This window comes from Amblyraja radiata, chromosome 13 (genome assembly GCF_010909765.2).
Source record: "Amblyraja radiata isolate CabotCenter1 chromosome 13, sAmbRad1.1.pri, whole genome shotgun sequence".
Classification (NCBI taxonomy): domain Eukaryota; kingdom Metazoa; phylum Chordata; class Chondrichthyes; order Rajiformes; family Rajidae; genus Amblyraja; species Amblyraja radiata.
Window position 1 is genome coordinate 44,091,832 of NC_045968.1, and position 18,976 is coordinate 44,110,807.

The window sequence follows — 18,976 nt, forward strand, 5'->3', positions numbered from 1 at the left end:
ACAATGAAGATCTTGCTTGCAACAGCATCAAAGACAAATAGACTCACACAACACAGATGCAGGTACAGCAGGCAGTGAAGAAAGCTAATGGCATGTTGGCCTTCATATCGAGAAGAATTGAGTACAGGAGTAAAGAGGTCCTTCTGCAGCTGTACAGTGCCCTGATGAGACCACACCTGGAGAAATGTGTGCAGTTTTGGTCTCCTAATTTGAGGACATTCTTGCTATTGAGGGAGTGCAACGTAGGTTCACGAGGTTAATTCCCGGGATGCATGCACGGAAATCGCTATCAAAACATGGGGCGGACTGGAGGACACAATTTCTTGACAGCCGCACACGCATGCGCACACTTACACACACAAACGCGAGGCTTCGGAGGCTTCAGCCGTGGGCCCTGTGGACGGTAATTAGTGACGGGTGCCGGCAGTCGCCGAAAAAATCGTGTAAGTGGGACAGGCCCTTTAATTTCCCATCGAGTCTTCAGCTCCCATTAGTCGAGATGCAGGTGCTTTGTATTTTTGATGCTTTTGTGCTTTTGATGAAGAAAAACTTTTTCACCCAGAGAGTAGTGAATATGTGGAGGCAGTGGAGGCAGATTCACTGGATGCATTCAAAAGAGAGTTAGAGAGACCTCTTCGTGCTCGCGGAATCAAGGGATATGGGGAGAAGGCAGGAACGGGGTACTGATTGTGGATGATCAGCCATGATCACATTGACGTTTACTCGAAGGGCCGAATGGTCTACTCCTGCACCTATTGTCTATGTATCTATGTAAAAAACTAATTATACTTAAATCTATATTACTAAAAGTCTGGTCTTGAGCACTTCCTGTTGTCCTGTATATTGATTTTAGAAAAAACGCTTCCACTTACGACTGTGATTTTTGGCCATCTTACTCAGAGTCTCCCTCCGCTGCGCTGGACAAGAGGATTTTTCCCATTAATGAAAAATAAAGGAGTTATTAGTGTTTAAAAAATGTTGAGATTCTCTCTCCCGAAGGCCACGCCCCTTCTGGAGGGACTATAAAACCCGGAAGTGTTGAGTGCCTCAGTCAGTCTCTGCAAGATGGGGGAAGTGAGAGGGTCACGTCTCTCAGTCTGAGCTGTGAATAACACTGAACACATGTCTACTAAACTGTGAGTGTGATTTTACTGACCTTGAGTGCCCTTAATGTGGTTTGAAAATGAAAATGTGGTTGGTTTGAACTAAAGCACAGCAAATGCTTGGTGGTGGTTGTTTGAACTAAAGCACAGCAAATGGTTGGTGGTGGTTGGTTTGAACAAAAGCATGATTAAAAGTCTAAACTTGACAACTTCCTGTTCGCACTGTATATTGATTTTAGATCAAACGCTACCACTTACAACTGTGATTTTTGGCCATTTTACTCAGTCCCCCTCTGCTCATCAGGTGCAGAGGATTCTTCCGATCAATGAAAAATAAAAGTGTTATTAGTGCTTAAAAAATGTTGAGAATCTCTCTCCTGTCAATCACGCCATGAAGACCACGCCCCTTCCGGTGGGAGGTGGTAGAGATTATAAAACCCGGAAGTGTGGGAGTGGCTCAGTCTCTGCAAGATGGGGGAGGGAGAGGCCACGACTGTCTGAGCTGTGAATCAACTGAACCCACTGAGTGTCTACTGAACTGTGAGTGTGGTGTTTATGTGGTGTTTTGTGTGGTTTTATGGTGGTTTCATCCTGCTTGAAATGGTATGAAACTGAATGTGGTGGCCTTGCACCAGGAACCTCGCCAACGCCAGCACATCCTTCCTCGGATATGGGACCCAAAATTGCTCACAATTGCTCAGAAAAAAAGCCCAAACACAATATAGTTTGATTAACAAGCTGCTATCACTTCAGCTGTTTAGGTGGTGCTGCTGACGTTCTGTGCTGGTATGGCTGATGTCCGGATGGCTGGTCCTATCTACTAGTTCTAATGGCGGTACTGTGTTGACTTAAAGAAACTGATCTGGAAAAAATGACAAATACCGCAAATGTCTGTCAAGCAAAGGAGAAATACTGAAGTCTCTGGTTCAGCAATGGAAAGAAGCTGGAAGAAAGTTACATACGAATCAATGGGAGGACAACAAAATTAAACAGTCCCTAAAGATTATACGATTATTCTGATAAGAAGTCACTTTTATCTCATGTCTCTGTAACTGATGTGAAATATAGTTTGACAGCTCACGGCAATATCTTCCTTCAAGTTATGAGAAAGCTTGATAAGAAAACTAATGTCAGGAATTGATGGAAAATATACACTGGTACTTATATAGCACCTTCAACTCTGAAAAACATCCCACTGCTGACAAACCCACAAGCAACGCAACTACAACACAAAATATTTGTGGAGAGAATGAAATGGCGTTCAAAGGGCCTGCATCCATGCTGTCTGATCAATGACTTGAAACATTTTGCAGGTGGGAAGGTAATGCCTTTCACAGAAAATTCCAGCGAGAAATGGAAAACTGTGGGGAGGCTGAAACATCAAAAAACCCTCCAGTAATAATGGCTACTTATATTAGATAGAATTTAGATAGAATGTATTACCACACAACCAGGGTCGGTGGAATTTGGGTTGGCAGCAACGGACAATAATAAAGAACACACAACCACAATAAAAATGTAACACAAACATCCACCACAGCATTCATCACTGTGGTGGAAGGCACAAAATCTGGCCAGCCCCCCCCCATTCCCCCCCCCCCCCCGTGGTCAGGACCAGAGTCCAGAGTCAGTCCAGGATCGACTCTTCCTCACCGGAGACCGCGGCTTTAAGTTGGTGTAGGCCGCAGGCCGGCGGTCGAGATTTAAAGTCTCCGCCGCAGCCAGAAGCACTGTAGACTGCAGGGCCGGTGGTCGAAGCTCCCCTCCAGGGGTGATGTTAAGTTCACGCCGGGCCCGCGGTAGAAGTTGGCCGCGGGCTGGCAGTGGTGGCTTCTTCTTTCCCCCCCCGGGTCCCCCACGAGGGATCCTGGGCTGTAGACGCCGCACCAGCTGGAACTCTGCAGACCGCAGCTTCAGGCTGCCGGCTGCCGCGGGCTTGCGAAACCGAGCGCTCCCCTCCGGCGAGCCCCAGCGAGGGCTCACCCGCTCCACGCCGAGAGCCCACGCTGCGCCCGCCGCTGAAGTCCCGGGCGCGTCTCCGTGGAAAGGCCGCGCCGATCCTTGATGTTAGGCCACGGGGGAGGCGACCTGGAAAAAGTCGCCTCTCCATGGAGGAGGCGACCGAAGCGGTTTCCCCCTCACCCCCCCACACCACCCCCCACACAAACACACAAAGAAACATTAAAACAAACTTTAAAACATACTAAACATAGCACCATAAACGTAACAAAATATCCCAAGAACGGTCGTGTGCAAAATCTAGCAGCTGGCCACATAGAGGTATACTACAGCTGTTGACTAGCGGTTTGGTCAGGAAGTATCTTGGAATAGGAGAATGTTGCAGTGGTAGGAAGGTAAATGTCTTGGACTGTTTTAAAGGGGAAGGATTTTTAATTTACCCCCTGCAATGACACAGCTGCAGCTGGCCAAGGTTGAACTAACAGCTCAGTGAGATAGGATGCAGGTCTATAAGGAGCTGGATCTGTTGGTATTTACATTGTCTGGATATCAGCAGACAAGAAATATACATTCAATCTGCAAGATGTAGAAGGTAGACAAAAATGCTGGAGAAACTCAGCCGGTGAGGCAACATCTATGGAGCGAAGGAAATAGGCAACGTTTCGGGTCGAGACCCTTCTTCAGACTGATGTAAGGGGGGGGGGGGCGAGAAGAAGAAGGGAAGAGGCGGAGTCAGTCGGCTGAGGGAGAGCTGGGAAGGGGAGGAGAAAGAAAGTAGGGACTACTTGAAATTAGAGAAGTCAATGTTCATACCACTGGGATGCAAACTGCCCAAGCGAAATATGAGGTGCTGCTCCTCCAATTTACGGTGGTCCTCACTCTGGCCATGGAGGAGGCCCAGAACAGAAAGGTCGGATTCGGAATGGGAGGGGGAGTTGAAGTGCTGAGCCACCGGGAGATCAGATAGGCTAATGCGAACTAAGCAGAGGTGTTGGGCGAAGCGATCGCCAAGCCTGCGCTTGGACTCACCGGTGTAGGGCAGCTGACATCTACAGCAGCGGATGCAATAGATGAGGTTGGAGGAGGTGCAGGTGAGCCTCTGCCTCACCTGGAAAGACTGCTTGGGTCCTTGAATGGAGTCAAGGGGGGAGGTAAAGCGACAAGTGTAGCATTTCCTGCGGTTGCAAGGGAAAGTGCCTGGAGAGGGGGTGGTTCGGGTGGGAAGGGACAAATTGACCAGGGAGTTACGGAGGGAACGGACTCTGTGAAAACAGACATGGGTGGAGATGGGAAGATGTGGCCAGTGGTGAGGTCACATTGGAGGTGGTGAAAATGTTGGAGGATTATTTGTTGTATGTGACGGCTGGTAGGGTGGAAGGTGAGGACAAGGGGGACTCTGCCCATGTTACGAGTAGGGGGATGGGGAGTGAGTGCAGAATTACGGGATATTGAAGAGTCCCTGGTGAGAGCCTCACCTATAGTAGAAGAGGGGAACCCACATTCCCTGAAGAATGAGGACATCTCCGATGCCCTGGTGTGGAACACCTCATCCTGGGTGCAGATGCAACGTAAATGGAGGAATTGGAAGTAGGGGATGGAGTCCTTACAGGAAGCAGGGTGGGAGGAAGTGTAGCCCAGAGAGCCATGGGACGATTTTCCAGCATCTGCAGTTCCTTCTTATGCAAGATGTAATTGATAAGTTCACGCCGTATGAAGTATGAAGATATTAGCAGCTGTTGGATGAAGAACAAGATGTTCTGAAAGAAACAAGGAACTACAGATGCCAAGTAAAGACACAAAGTGCTTGATAACTCAGCGGGTCAGGCAACATCCCTGAAGAACATGGATAGGTGACATTTCGGGTCGGGACCTTTCTTCAGACTGATTGCAGGGGTGGGGGGAAATAAAAATAGAAGTGAGGAGCGACAAGACAAAGCATATTAGGTCATGGGTTAACACAGGTGAAGGGGGGTTTAAATAGTCAGATCGTTCGACACACACAGGGTGTGAGACAAAAGGGTTGGGCAGTTGCGAATTGGGAAGCTTTAGGATTGACGATGTGCAAATTGTTTAGTAGCTGGAAAGGAGAGATTGTTATAGTAGGTGGAGGGGAGGGGAGAGTGTCTACTCCACTAAGTGCAAGATAAACCAGGGCTCAGGGAAGAGAAAGAAAGAGGGTGGGGTGAGGGAATTATGATGGAGAAAGGGAAGTGGGGGGGGGGGGGGGGGGGTGTATAGGTTACATAAATTTATTATATATTTTAGTTAATAGTATTAAAGTTAATCTGTATTAAAATTAATCATTATTTCTGAGGTGAAGTCTCACTGCGTCACTGCGTGTGCTCATTGCCCTATAAATGTATCCCACAATGTGATATAACCATGTATTTAAATATAGTAACAGGAAAGATCTAAGCTATAACCTTGGCCCAGGGTTTGCATGCAACCGATGAAAACTGAATAAAACATACCAAGCTCTAATTTCCTTTTGCAGGTCATTGAACAATGCCCATCATTAGACTGCCCTTGGAGGTAGACAAAAGTGCTGGAGAAACTCAGTGGGTGCGGCAGCATCTATGGAGCAAAGGAAATGGGCAACGTTTCGGGTCTGAAGAAGGGTTTTGGCCCGAAACGTTGCCTATTTCCTTCGCTCCAGCTGAGTTTCTCCAGCACTTTTGTCTACCTTTGATTTTCCAGCATCTGCAGTTCCTTCTTCAACATTAGACTGCCCTTGTCTACTTAAACTTAATAATACTGCATGTTGATGAAGGTAGACATTGATACCGTCACAGCAAGAGGATAACCAGACATCCAAGTGGGTATCTCTACAACACATCAGAATAAAGGATTGTGAAACTAACAGTGGATGAACTAAGGAGGACGTGGGTCAATCAAATTAAATCATGTACAGATACTAAAGAGAGTACAAAATATTGGATTGATATATTGGCAGAGAATACAGACAGGGGAAAATAATGCAAACATTTATGAAATGGCAGGGCTGGGGAAAGGTGTAGAGTAGAAAGATTTAAGAGTGTAGGAGCATAGTTCCTTGAAAGTGGCATCACAAGTAGGTAATAGGGTGGTCAAGAGGGCTTTTGGTACATTAGCCTTCATCAATCAGAGTATAGAAGTTCTATACTGAGTATAGAAGTTGGGATGCTATCTTAGTGGGGGTAGGGGGCGCTGCGCTGCACTGGCAGCAGCCTGTCGGCAGCGTGTCCGTTTTTTTTCCAACTTTTAAAAAAAATTTTTAGTATGTTTAAAAGTCTGTTTTTAATGTTTCTTAGTGTGTTTTGTGTGGGGGTGGTGTGGGGGGGTGAGGGGGAAACCGTTTCGGCCGCCTCTTCCATGGAGAGGCGACTTTTTCAGGTCGCCTCCCCCGTGGCCTAACAGCAAGGATCGGCGCGGACTTTCCCGGAGACGCGCCCGGTGCTTCAGCGGCGGGCGCAGCGTGGACTCTCGGCGCGGAGCGGGTGAGACCTCGCTGGAGGGGAGCGCTCCGTTACGCTGGCCCGGCAACCGGCAGCCTGAAGCCGCAGTCTGCAGAACTCCAGCTGGTGCGGCGTCTACAGCCCGGGATCCCTCGTGGAGGACCCGGGGGGAAGAAGTAGCTTCCACCGCCGGCCCGCGGCCGTCTTCTACCGCGGGTGCGGCATGGACTTACCATCTCCCCTGGAGGGGAGCTTCGACCGCCGGCCCTGCAGACTGCGGTGCTTCCGGCTGCGGCACGGCAGGTACTTTAAAACTTTGACCGCCGGCCTGCGGCCTACACCAGCCTGAAGCCGCGGTCTCTGGTTGGGAAGAGCAGATCCTGGTCTCACCTTGACTTGGACTTTGTCCCTTACCATCTGGACGCCCGCAGCAACGGCTGTGGAGGGTGGTGGTCCCGACCACGGGGGAAAATGGAGAAGGACTGGCCAAGTTCTGTGCCTTCCACCACAGTGATGAATGCTGTGGTGGATGTTTGTGTAAAATTTTTATTGTGGTTGTGTGTTCTTTATTACTGTACCGCTGCTGGCAACCCAAATTCCACCGACCTTGGTTGTGTGGCAATTAAATTATATATATCTATATCTTACAGTTGTTCAAGACATTAGTGAGACAGCATTTGGGGTTTGTATTCAGTTTTAGTCACCCTGCTATCGGAAGAATGATGTTAAGCTGGAAAGTGTGCAGAGAATATGTACGGGGATGTTGCCAAGACTTGAGAGCCTGAGCTACAGGGAGAGGTTGGGTAGGCTAGGACTTTATTCCTTGAAGCACAGGAGGATGAGGGGTGATTTTAGAGGTGTATAATATCATGAGGGGAAGCGATTGCGTAAATGCTGAGATTCTTTAACCTAGAATAGGGGAATCAAGAACCAGGTTTATGGTGATAGGGGGAACATTTAATAGTAACCTGAGGAGGAGTTGAGGCAGGTACTACAACAACATTTAAAAGGCATTTGGGCAGGTACATGAATAGGTGTTTATTGGATATGGGCCTAACATGGACAGGTGCGACTAGTGTAGGTGGAGCATATTGGTCAGCATGGTCAAGTTGGACTGAAAGTCCTGATTCCGTGCTGTATGACTCAATGACAATGACACTATTTAACATTTTCAATGTCTCAAATCTGAATTAAAATAAGAAGGAAACAGACTCTATTTCCGCTGCTAGAGTGGTTGCTGGCAATAAATAATTTATTGGATTGGATTGGATTCAATTGAATTTTCTCAAAAATGTTCAGCTTTTCTCTAACCTGCAAATACCTCTTCCCCGCCAACTATGGGCCTCTCCACCCATCCTCGGTCATCTGTTGCCGGGCCTGATTTGTTCTGGTCTTTTCCTACCTCTATTTTCCTCCCCTCTACTTTCAGTCTGCGGAAGGGTCCCGACCCGAAATGTCAACCGTCCTTTTTCTCCAGAGATGCTGCCCAACCCGTTGAGTTACTCCAGCACATTGTGTCTATAATACAGGCACTTTGTCTGTTCAATGGATCTCAGTAACAAAGTAGACAGCAAGGTGTTGTTTGTACAGATATAATGACAGGGCAATGCACTTCACCTCATAATTCCCATTGTGTCTAAAGTTGTTGAACCAATTTGCACTTAATTAAGAGAGAACATCATTAAGCTAGGGTACACAAAAATGCTGGAGAAACTCAGCGGGTGCAACAGCATCTATGGAGATAGGTAACGTTTCGGGCCGAAACCCTTCTTCAGTCTGAATTAATTGAATTTACCTTCGATTTTCCAGCATCTGCAGTTCCTTCTTGAAAACATCATTAAGCTAGGTGTTATATTGACAGCAAATGGTTGGGAGCTATTCATTTAAGGTGGGGTGCAATTAAAATGGAGCTATTAATTTAAGTTTTCATAGGGATGTATTGGCCAAATTTGATTATTTCTCAGGCATCGCTGTAATTGACTGCCACTGTACAATTCACCAGATGGGACGGTGACCATGAACATTAATGACAGCGCTTGGGAAACAGGACTTGCTGACCATGACAAAGTGGGAGAGCAGAATGAACACACACACATACAGTTGAAATCACACATTCTTCTGTCGACTAAGCTGCAAATCTTTTCAGAACATTAATTCATTTCTCCATCATTGTAGCTACTCTGAGTCACTTACTGGTGGTCCCAGGCTGAAATTTCCTGCAGATTAAATGTACTACTTTGATTTTGTCTTTTGAGGAGTCGCTTTACCACACTTCAGAGATGTGGCAGTGACATTTATAAGAAACAGTACTGACGGAAGCATTTAGTTGACGTGGTGGGGCGGCAGAGATTTACATCAAGCCGAGTTGACGGTACCAGTTTAGAACTGAAATGGAAATGCTGCTTTGCTGTTGTTGGAGAAGGGTGCACACCTGAGAGTGAGAAGGCACTTTCAGTAGTTGTGTAATTTCATCAATATGAAACGTGAAAGTACATAGAACAGAAACAAACCAATTCCCAGCTACTGGCAACTGCATTTTCACAAATTGATCTTAGAAGGTAAAATAGAAGCTGCTACAGCATATTATGCCTCACATAATAAGTGAAGCAGTTCCCATAGCAGGAGGTGACAGACGAGAAATCCTTTATCACATATAAATGCATCACTGGTTCTTTTTAATGAATGAATTCTTCAAACTGAGTGACACAACACAATGACTTGCCTGTTGCCCTGTGGCAAGGGTTCAGGTCCAGTCCACAGTTATAATTACCTTTGTCAAAACTGGAGTCTTGCTCCACCACTCATAACATCTCAAGAACACTAAGCCTACCCAAGAAGATCTGTTCCCTATTGTCTTTTGCTGGAGGTAATAGGTGAACTATACGTTGAGGTTACACAAGATGCAAACCTCATAAATAGCAACTACATCTGTTTCAATCATGAACTGTGTAGCATTTCAGACAAATTAGCAGAAAATTCAATTTTGCAAATAGAATAGTAATAGTGTGTAGTAGCCATTTAGCTTAATTCAGTATATTATAATTATATCCAGTTACCTTTAATTTTATCTGCCTGTAATTATGTGGGTGAGATTTACACGTAGTCTGGGGCGTGTTCGTGGCAAGGTTTCTGGCGCTGACTGCCAGATAGTTTTTAGTTTAGTTTGGTGAAGACTATGGGGAAGATATAGTTTTCGACCACGATCACGACATTGATTGAAACGTATATATGCTGGAAGACGATGTACTTATACAAGAAGTTTTTATGAGTGACGTTACTGTTTTGTACTGCTACAATAAAGAAACTATTAATCAAGAGACTGTTTTTGGAATATTCATCTTTCGACGGCTCCATGAATGTCTCGTGGAGAGCTCGTGGAATGCGTAAGATTACCTTCTGAACCATGGTCAGCAAATTAGTGACTATCGAAGGTTAAAACCTTGAGATGTCGTAAAGACTGCTACTACACAATGTCTTTGCAGGATAAACAAACTAACCACAGCAGATGCAGCAATATACTCTTGCACATTGAAACCAGACAGCATTCTGCTGAATCAGGCCTGATAGGATGACCTTCAAGATGTCACAGAAATCAACACAAACAGTTGAAATAATGAAAGTACTTTTGAAACAAATACAGCATCTCATACATGTTTTCATCCTATAACAAAATAGGTGCTGACAGGTGTATTTTTATACTTCATAGATTCATAGTTATACAGCAATAGAGTCACACCCTTCAGCCTAGCTCATCTATACTGACCAAGATCTGTGCTAATCCTGTTTGTCTACATTTGGTTATATCCCTCTGAACCATGTACCTGCCCAAATGTCTTCAATGCTGTAATTGTACCTGCCTCTACCATCTCCTTCAGCAGCTTGTTGCATTTACCCACTGCTCTTTGTCCCTTTAGATAGAAACATAGAAAATAGGTGCAGGAGTAGGCCATTCGGCCCTTCGATATGATCATGGCTGATCATCCAACTCAGTATCCCATCCCTGCCTTCTCTCTATATCCCCTGATCCCTTTAGCCACAAGGACCACATCTAACTCCCTCTTAAATATAGCCAATGAGCTGGCCTCAACTACCTTCTGTGGCAGAGAATTCCACAGATTCACCACTCTCTGTGTAAAAAATGATTTTCTCATCTTTCAACTCTCACCTTAAAACAATGCCCACTAGATTTAAACTCCCCTATCCTATCAGAAATACTATGACTATACACACTATCAATGCTCTGTATAATTTCATACATTTCCATAATCATGTATCAGCCTCCTTTGGCCCAGGGAACATAGTCCTATCCTATCTAATTGCTCCTTCTAACTCCAGCCTTGCAGTCCAGACAACATTCCTGTGAATCTCTCTGTGTGTCTCTCTTGCATAATTACAGCCTTTCTTTGGCGTGCTGACCAGAACTGCACACAATACCTCTTGTGTGGCCTAAACAACAATTTATACAACTGTAACAGGAGGCCCCAATTTCCGTACTCAAAGCCTCAGTCGATGAAGGCAAGCAGACCATTGACTTTCCTTGTCTTTCTAATTATGTTACCACTTTCAGGGAACTATGTACTTGTAACCAAGATCTTACTGTTCAATAACATTTCCCAGTTTCCTCTCATTCTCTGTGCATAGTGTAGCCCGGTTTACCTTACCTAAATGCATCAGTTTGCACTTGTCTAAGTTAAATTCCATCAGCAATTTCCTTTCCCATCTTCCCAGGAACAGCTGAAGAAGAGGTATTCAGACAGAAATGTCTGAGAATGGGCTCAACTGGGGAGATCTCAAAAGAACTGCCAAAAACCAAGTGAGATGGAGGACATTTGTCAATGGCCTATGCTCCCTAGAGGAGTAAAGGGCTTAAGAAGAAGAAGCTCTTCCCAGTTGATCTAGAACCTGTTGTATCTTTAGACAACCGTCTTCACTGCCAACTACACCTGCTGTTTTGGTGTTTGTAATGGACAAACGCCTAACTTACGAATCATACCAGTTCATCACCACCTGGATGGTTACTGATCAAGAGATCTGCCTGCAACCATCACCACTCTATGATTTAGAGTTGGGCAGTAAATGCTGCCCTTGCCAACAGCAACAATAATTGAAAAAAAAACGTTGTCATATTATACAGATATGCATATTATTATAATGTCATGAGGCAGCATTGTTAAGTCTCCTTTATGCTGGTGATACTAAGCATAACTAGGCGACCATATGGCCGAACACTTGCATCAGTCTGCCAAGATATGCTGGAGCTCCCGGTTGCTAACCACTTTAAATCTCTTTCCCATTCCCATAATGACCGTTCAGCCTTGAGCCTCCTCCGTTGCCAGAGTGAGCCACATGCAAACTGGAGGAACAGTACCTCACATTGTGCTTGGGTAGCTTACAACCCAAAATATGAACATTGAACTCTCCAATTTCAAGCAATACCTTAACATCACCCCAGCCCTTTCTTTCCCCTCCCACTTGTCCCCTGTCATCGCTTTCCCTCTCCCTGTCTTTATATTTCACTCGTCCTCTTCTTTGCTTAACTAACACCCTTTTGCCTCATTTTCACCGCTGGCCTTTGTCACTTACTGCATCCATCTGCCGATCAACAACCCTACCCCCCAACGCCACCTAATTCCACATCATTTAACCGGCTTTGTCCCACCGTCACCTCTCTTTTCCAGTTTTCTCACCACTGCTCCATCAGTCTGAAGAAGGATCCCAACCCAAAATGCCAATTCCTGTTGCCTGACCTGCTGAGTTCCTCCTGCACTTTGCTTTTCACTCAAGATTCCAACATCTGCAGTTTCTTGTGTCTCCATGGTTAAGCTCTGGTAATGTTCGCTTTGTTTCAGTGTTTAGCCAAGGCCGACTGTGCTGTAATGCGGCACAGGTTAATCAGGTGCAAATCTTCCCTCCGGCAAGGTCAGAGTGAAATGAATTTACAACTACTTTTAAGTGGATACAATTAAACAACATAAACTTGACCATAATTCTACATTGATCTGAAGGGCCATTAGTGAAAGATGGAAATATAACTGTGGTTTCGGTTTACCAGAAGAAAATAATTTATCTTTTTTCCCCCAGTTACAATATAAATCGAGTGTGTTGCTACGACAACCATGCACAATATAGTGGCCAAAAACAGGTCGGAAGGAAGTTATAAAGTGAATTAAATCTCAGAATCAGCAAAATTAATCTGTCTTATACAGTAGCTTTCTTGGGCCACTGTCTGGATCATCAATAAAACAAGAAAAAGATGTCATTGTGGTTTTATTGGTACAGTGAAGCACAGCAACTACACTGCCTCACAACTATTTTTGCTCCAAACTTCTCCGAACCTGTATCCGCTCATTGTTATTGCTTCCTCTGACCATTGCTCTTGCAGCTACAGGAAGCACATCTAGGCTTAGCCAGCCACCGTGGTGAGAGCGAGACATTGTACTATAGGGAAAGGTTTAGTCGGCTAGGACTCTATTCCTTGGAGCACAGGAGGATTACACAAATAGATCAGGTAGATGCACAGAGTCTCTTGCCCAGAATGGGGTAATCGAGAACCAGAGGACATAGGTGTAAGGTGAGGGGGGAAAGATTTAATAGGAACCTGAGGAGTAGCGTTTTCACACAAAGAGTGGAGTGCGTATGGGATAGGCTGCTGGAGGAGATAGGTACTATTGCAACATTTATGAAACATTTAGACAGGTACATGCATAGAGGGATTTGTTTAGAGGGATTTGGGTCAAATGTAGGAATGTGGGACAAGTGTAGTTGGGACATGTTGTGCCGATGGGCCTGTTTTCATGCCGTAAGACTCTATGACTCTACCCTGCAAACAACAATGTGGGAAAACAGGGAAAGATGAATGTGTGGGGGTGGAAAGTGATCTATAGCGGAGGAGAAAGAGATGCCCTGAGGAGGAAAGAGGATCGAGTGAGGGAGAAAGAAAATTCAATGGCAGTAGAAAGTATGGAACTGGGGAAGAAGGTTGAGTGGTGTGGTGTGGGGATCAACTGTGGGTTCAAGAAAGAGGATCAAGTGGGGAGGAGGAAAATAATTTAGTGGAGGGGGATAGAATGAAAGAGGTAAATCTCTGTACCAGGAAACCTATTCCATTCTCTTTACTGCTCAACTCTGCTGAGTGCTGGCCAATTAACCTCTGAATTTGGTGGCCAGGAACCAAATTTGTTGGCTAAATGTTGTTGGTTAGCAATGAAATTGTCGTGTTGAAAACATGAAAGGTGGTCTTCGTCCAGAGCTAATGCTTCAAGTCTTTTGTCCAACGAATGCCTTTATTACGCCCAGAATCTTCTGATTCTGCCTCCCAATGTGTTAGGTCTGAAGTACATTGTCACTTAAATACACATTGAAGGTTACTTCCTACCTGCTTTGTCCTCATCTTTGCTTCATCAGAAAGATTATTGTAGGTGTAGTGAGCTTGAGTGATTCCACAGAAGAGAACAGCAACGATTCCTGTAACATGGAAAGAATATTGCATGCCTTTAGTGAAGTATTTTATCTCATGACTCTGAAATGCTTGACTTATAACACAAACCATAAGAGAAGTTGGTTTGTCATCAGGACCACTTAAAAGGCAGAGTATGTACGAAGGAACTGCAGATGCTGATTTGCACCAAAGATAGACACAAAATGCTGGAGTAACTCAGTGGGTCAGGCAGCATCTCTGGAGAAAACGATTAGGTGATGTCTCGAGTCTGAGGAAGGGTCTCGACCTGAAACTTTACCTATTCCCTTTCTCCATAGATCTTGCCAAACCCGCTGAGATACTCCAGCATTGTGTGTCTATCCCCTTAAGAAGAAATTGAGGTTGAACATTGCCCAAAGGGCTTTAATTTGAGTTTTTTTTAATTTTAAGGTTCCTAAGGACCACTTTAGAGAAATTTACAGCTATGATTTGGCAGGACAATACTGCTAACTACATTGGTAAATGTCTGTAACAATGTCTAGAAGCAGTGATTAATACCTCTTTATAGACCTGTACATAATGATCAGCATGTCTGTGCCTTTGATTGAGCCAATTTAATTCCTTTACTTATTATTCTGTCACGGATGTACATAGAGTTGTTCACATCAGTTGTCTCGTACAAATCCTAAAATACACCAGTGATGTTTGCAGGCTTACAATCCTGAAACAGGAACGCAACAACATAGGAACTGGGCTTCAGGAAACACAAAGTTTAACTTTATTTCCTAATGGATTACATCAGAACTGGTCAGTTCTGATACAAACTGGAAATAGAATATAGTTGATCGTGGCATCATGTTTAGTACAGACATCGTGGGCCCTGCAGTACAGCACATGGGCAGGCCCTTCGGCCCACAACGACTGTACCAAACATGATGCCAAGATTAACTAACCTCATCTACTTGCTCCTGATTGATATCCCTCAATTCTCTCTGCAGCCATGTGAAGGAATACAGCTAACTCCATTGGTAAATGCATGTAACTACTAAAGTGTTGGTAATCCAAAGTTGTTGAATTTGGTGTCACATGCTAAAGGTTGTAACATGCTTATATTTATATAATGCTATATGGACACACTGATCTGTTCTGTATTGATGCCTGCTATATTCTGTTGTGCTGAAGCAAAGCAAGAATTTCATTGTCTATCTGGGACACATGACAATAAAATCTCTAGAATCTTGAATCTTGAAGATGAGATGCTGTTCCTTGAACTTAAACTGGACCTTGTTGGAACAATGTAAGATGCCAAAGTTAGAGATGTCAGTGGAAATATGTGGACAACTGATGTAACAGGCAAGTGGAAGCAACAGGCATAGTCATCCTTGCCGATGCAGAGATGTTCTGCAAAACAGTCACCCAAGCTGGGCTGGGTTTCTCCAATGCATAGAAACACGAATGACGTTCATTAATGCTTTACTTAGAAGGAGTGTGTGGGTGCCTGGATGGTGGGAAGGGAGGAAGTAGAAGATCAGATGGTGAGTGACTGCTGTTGTGCGGGGTGTGGTGCGCGAAGGAAAATGTGCAGTGTTGGAGATGGAAGAGTGAAACAGAAATTAATGGCAGAAACAGACCCTTTAGAATGCTAGAAGGAAGGAGAGAGGAAAAATAATTTGGTGCAGATAATGTTGAAGATGACAAAAGACCCAGATTAATGCATTGAATGTGGGGTTTAGTGAGTTTGAAAGGTGGGGATAAGGGAAATCCTGTCCATTGGCTTAGGCAAGACAAGAACATGATGGGCAGAAGTGTAGGAAATAGAACTAGAGTGTTTCATTTCATTTAGTAGAGATACAGCGTGGAAATAGAGTCTGCAATGACCAGCGATCACCCTTACACTTGCAATATCCTGCACACTTCAGAACAATTTACAATTTTTAGCAAAGCCAATTAACCTACAAACCTGTATGTCTTTGGAATATGGGAGGAAACTGAAGCTTCGGGGGAAAACCCACGCAGTCACGTGGAGAACATGTACAGTCAGCGCCCGTGGTCAGTGTTGAACCCGGGTCTCTGGTGCTGTAAGGCAGCAACACTACCACTGCACCACCGTGCTGCTCGAAAAATATGGAACACTTCATGAATTTGCGTGCCATCCTTGCTCAGAGGCCATGCTAATCTTCTCAGTATTGTTCCAAATATTTTTTTCCAAATCAAGCACATATGTGGGGTGGTTGAGAGCTCTGGCTACTGTGGGCAGTGCATTCTTGTAGACAACATTTGCCAGTACACACATAACAGTTCACCTGACTCTATTGGACTCAGTTCATCAATCAAATTTTTAAGTCATAGTTATACCGTGTGAAAACAGGCCCTTCGGCCCAACTCGCCCACACCGGCCATCAATGTCCCAGCTACCCTTAGAAGTGCCGGAATACTGTATCAACGCTTTCCATTACAAAACAAGCAATGGTGTAGGGAACGCACCCAATCTTTTGTGAGATGCTGCAATGAATAAAAGGTTGCAGAGCTTGGTGAAAACTTAACTTCAGACCATTCTAAGCTGTGCTCTAGGACACCATAGGGTTTCCAGGATTCTGCTAGAAAATTGCAATCATTTTACTTAATTTAGGAAGTTCATAAGTTCTAGGAACAGAATTACGCCATTTGGCCCATCAAGTCTATTTGACATGATGGCTTTCAGTCAGGGAATTGAGTACAGGCATTGGAATGTTATGTTGCAGTTGTACAAAACATTGGTGAGTTCATAGTTGGACTAATGTGTTGCCTTTTGGTAACCCTGCCATGGGAAAGGTGTCATTAAGCTGGAAGATCTACAAGAATGTTGCCACGGCTCGCGGGTCTGAGTTATAGGGAGAGGTAGGGCAGGCTCGAAATTTATTTCATGGGGCATAGGGGACTGAGGAGCGATCTTATGGAGGAGTATGAAAAGATGAGCGGCATAGATAAGATGAACGCACATCTTTTTCCCAGGAAAGTGGAATCAAAAACTAGAGGGCACAGGTTTAAGGTGAGAGGGGAAAGATTTGAAAGGTACTTGAGGGACAAATTCCTCACATAGAGGGCAGTGCGTTCATGGGAATGAACTTCCAGAGGAAGTGGTAGAGACAGTTACAATAACAACATTTACAAAACAATTGGATGGATACACAGATAGGAAAGGATGTGGGCCAATGCGGAAAAGTGAGACTAGTTGACATGAACATCTAGGCTGGCATGGACTAGATGGGCCAAAGAAACTGTTTCTACACTATGTTTCTCTATAACTATTTTTCAGATTAAATGACACCATGGAAATGGAAATCGCCCATCCCTATAGTCATATAATTTATGTTGAACAGTAATATTTGGAACAAACTACCCAAGTCACTGCAGCAAAGCAAACAATTAAAAACAAGCACAATATTGACAATTTCTTTTGAGGCACTGCTGTAACTGTAAACTGTTTTGCATTTCAGATAATATGGCCTTGCCCGAGTCATACTGATCTCACCCACTCACAGATGGATTCATGTGTTTGGGCCACAGAATAACGAGCATCAATGTGATGAGCATTGTTTGAGGTATTTTCTGCAGCTGGCACTACTAACATTCATGGCCATTACGCAGCCTAAGTTGTGGCTGGCTGCAGGATTGTGGCCGTGTTTTCCAACACTAGAAACCAGATAAATCAAAACCATTGAATATCCTGATTTTGATATGGAATTCTGTGATCTACATTTGGCACAGGATTTTCTCTCGCCATGATCCCAATACACACTCTAGCTAAAAGAACATGCAAATTGTTTGGCAGGTGGTGCCCTCCAGATGAATCCTTTACCATAAGACCATAAGGCATAGGAGCAGAATCAGGCTATTCAGCCCATCAAATCTACTCTGCCATTCAATCATGGCTAATCTATTTTTCCCTCTCAACCCCTGCCTTCTCGCCATAACCTTTGATGCCCTTCCTAATCATGGACCTATCAATCTCCGCCTTAAAAATACTCAATGTCTTTGCCTCCTCAGCAGCCCGGGGCAAATTAATTCCACAGATTCACCACCCTTAGGCAATAGAAATTCCTCCTCATCTCCATTTTGATGGTACGACCTTTAATTATGAGACTGACCTCTGGTTCTAGACTCTCCCATTACTGGAAACATCGTTTCCATGTCCACGCTATCTAGGCAAATAGCAAATGCAAAGACCAAGGAAATCAAGAAAAACAAAAGCAAGTTGTTTTGGGAAACACGCCAAGATAAGGTGCCATCCGAAGGAGCTTCGCAGATTATCCATAATCCCACAGTTTCATTGCAACCCACTACGTGCAAAGATGTCATGAAATCACTCCTTTTTAAGATTTCTATGCATGATCGTGTTGCCAAAAGGCACATCACACTGGCATTAGTCCTCAGTGTTCATTGAGATAGTCGAGGTCACAAAACAATCTTCCAGCAAACCTTCCCCAAGCTCATTCACAGATCCATAGAGAAGCTGGTTATATAGTGAAGGCGACCAAAAAACAGACACTCCCCATCTTACGCAATAAGCGACTTACACAAATTTGAACTTACGTAAACAATTCTGTACTCAGTCCCGAGTGCAAGCAAGGCCGTTTGTAATTTCCACAACGCCGTACGATTACTCAAGTTTACAATGGAAACGGCCCCATAGCAGAGGCATCCACGTCGCGGGGCTGGAAACTGGAAGTACCCCAAGCTAATTCTGCTACCACCATCATCTATTGTGACAAGTGATGCCTTCCACTGATTGTCGCCGGAAGCTTGCATCATTTTCAGGATGAACGATGACAGCGAGGTCAACATTTGTAACAATATGTACACGAAAAGAAGAAGAAGACAATGGTAACAAGCCAGCAATGGCGCCGTGCTTACCCAGAAGGCCACGTACTGCAGAAAGTGCCCTAGACGCAGCCACAAGTTAATGCTCTTGGTGAGTTATTTCGGGCAGCGGATGGGGTTAGTGATTCTGACATATGTAAAATCTTACTTACGCAAGGGTTCACAAAATGTAACCCTTACGTAAGTCGGGGAATGCCTGTATG

At 44.6% G+C, this 18,976-nt stretch overlaps 1 protein-coding gene and 1 non-coding gene across 2 annotated transcripts in view; both read right to left on the minus strand.

Moving 5' to 3' along the window:
* LOC116979946 (U2 snRNP associated SURP domain containing) overlaps window positions 1-18,976 on the minus strand; it is a 133,917-nt gene that overhangs the window by 86,722 nt on the left and 28,219 nt on the right. The window lies entirely within an intron of this gene.
* Window positions 16,032-16,136, minus strand: LOC116980218. Its single transcript, XR_004413903.1, has one exon. It is a non-coding gene; the product is annotated as a U6 spliceosomal RNA (small nuclear RNA).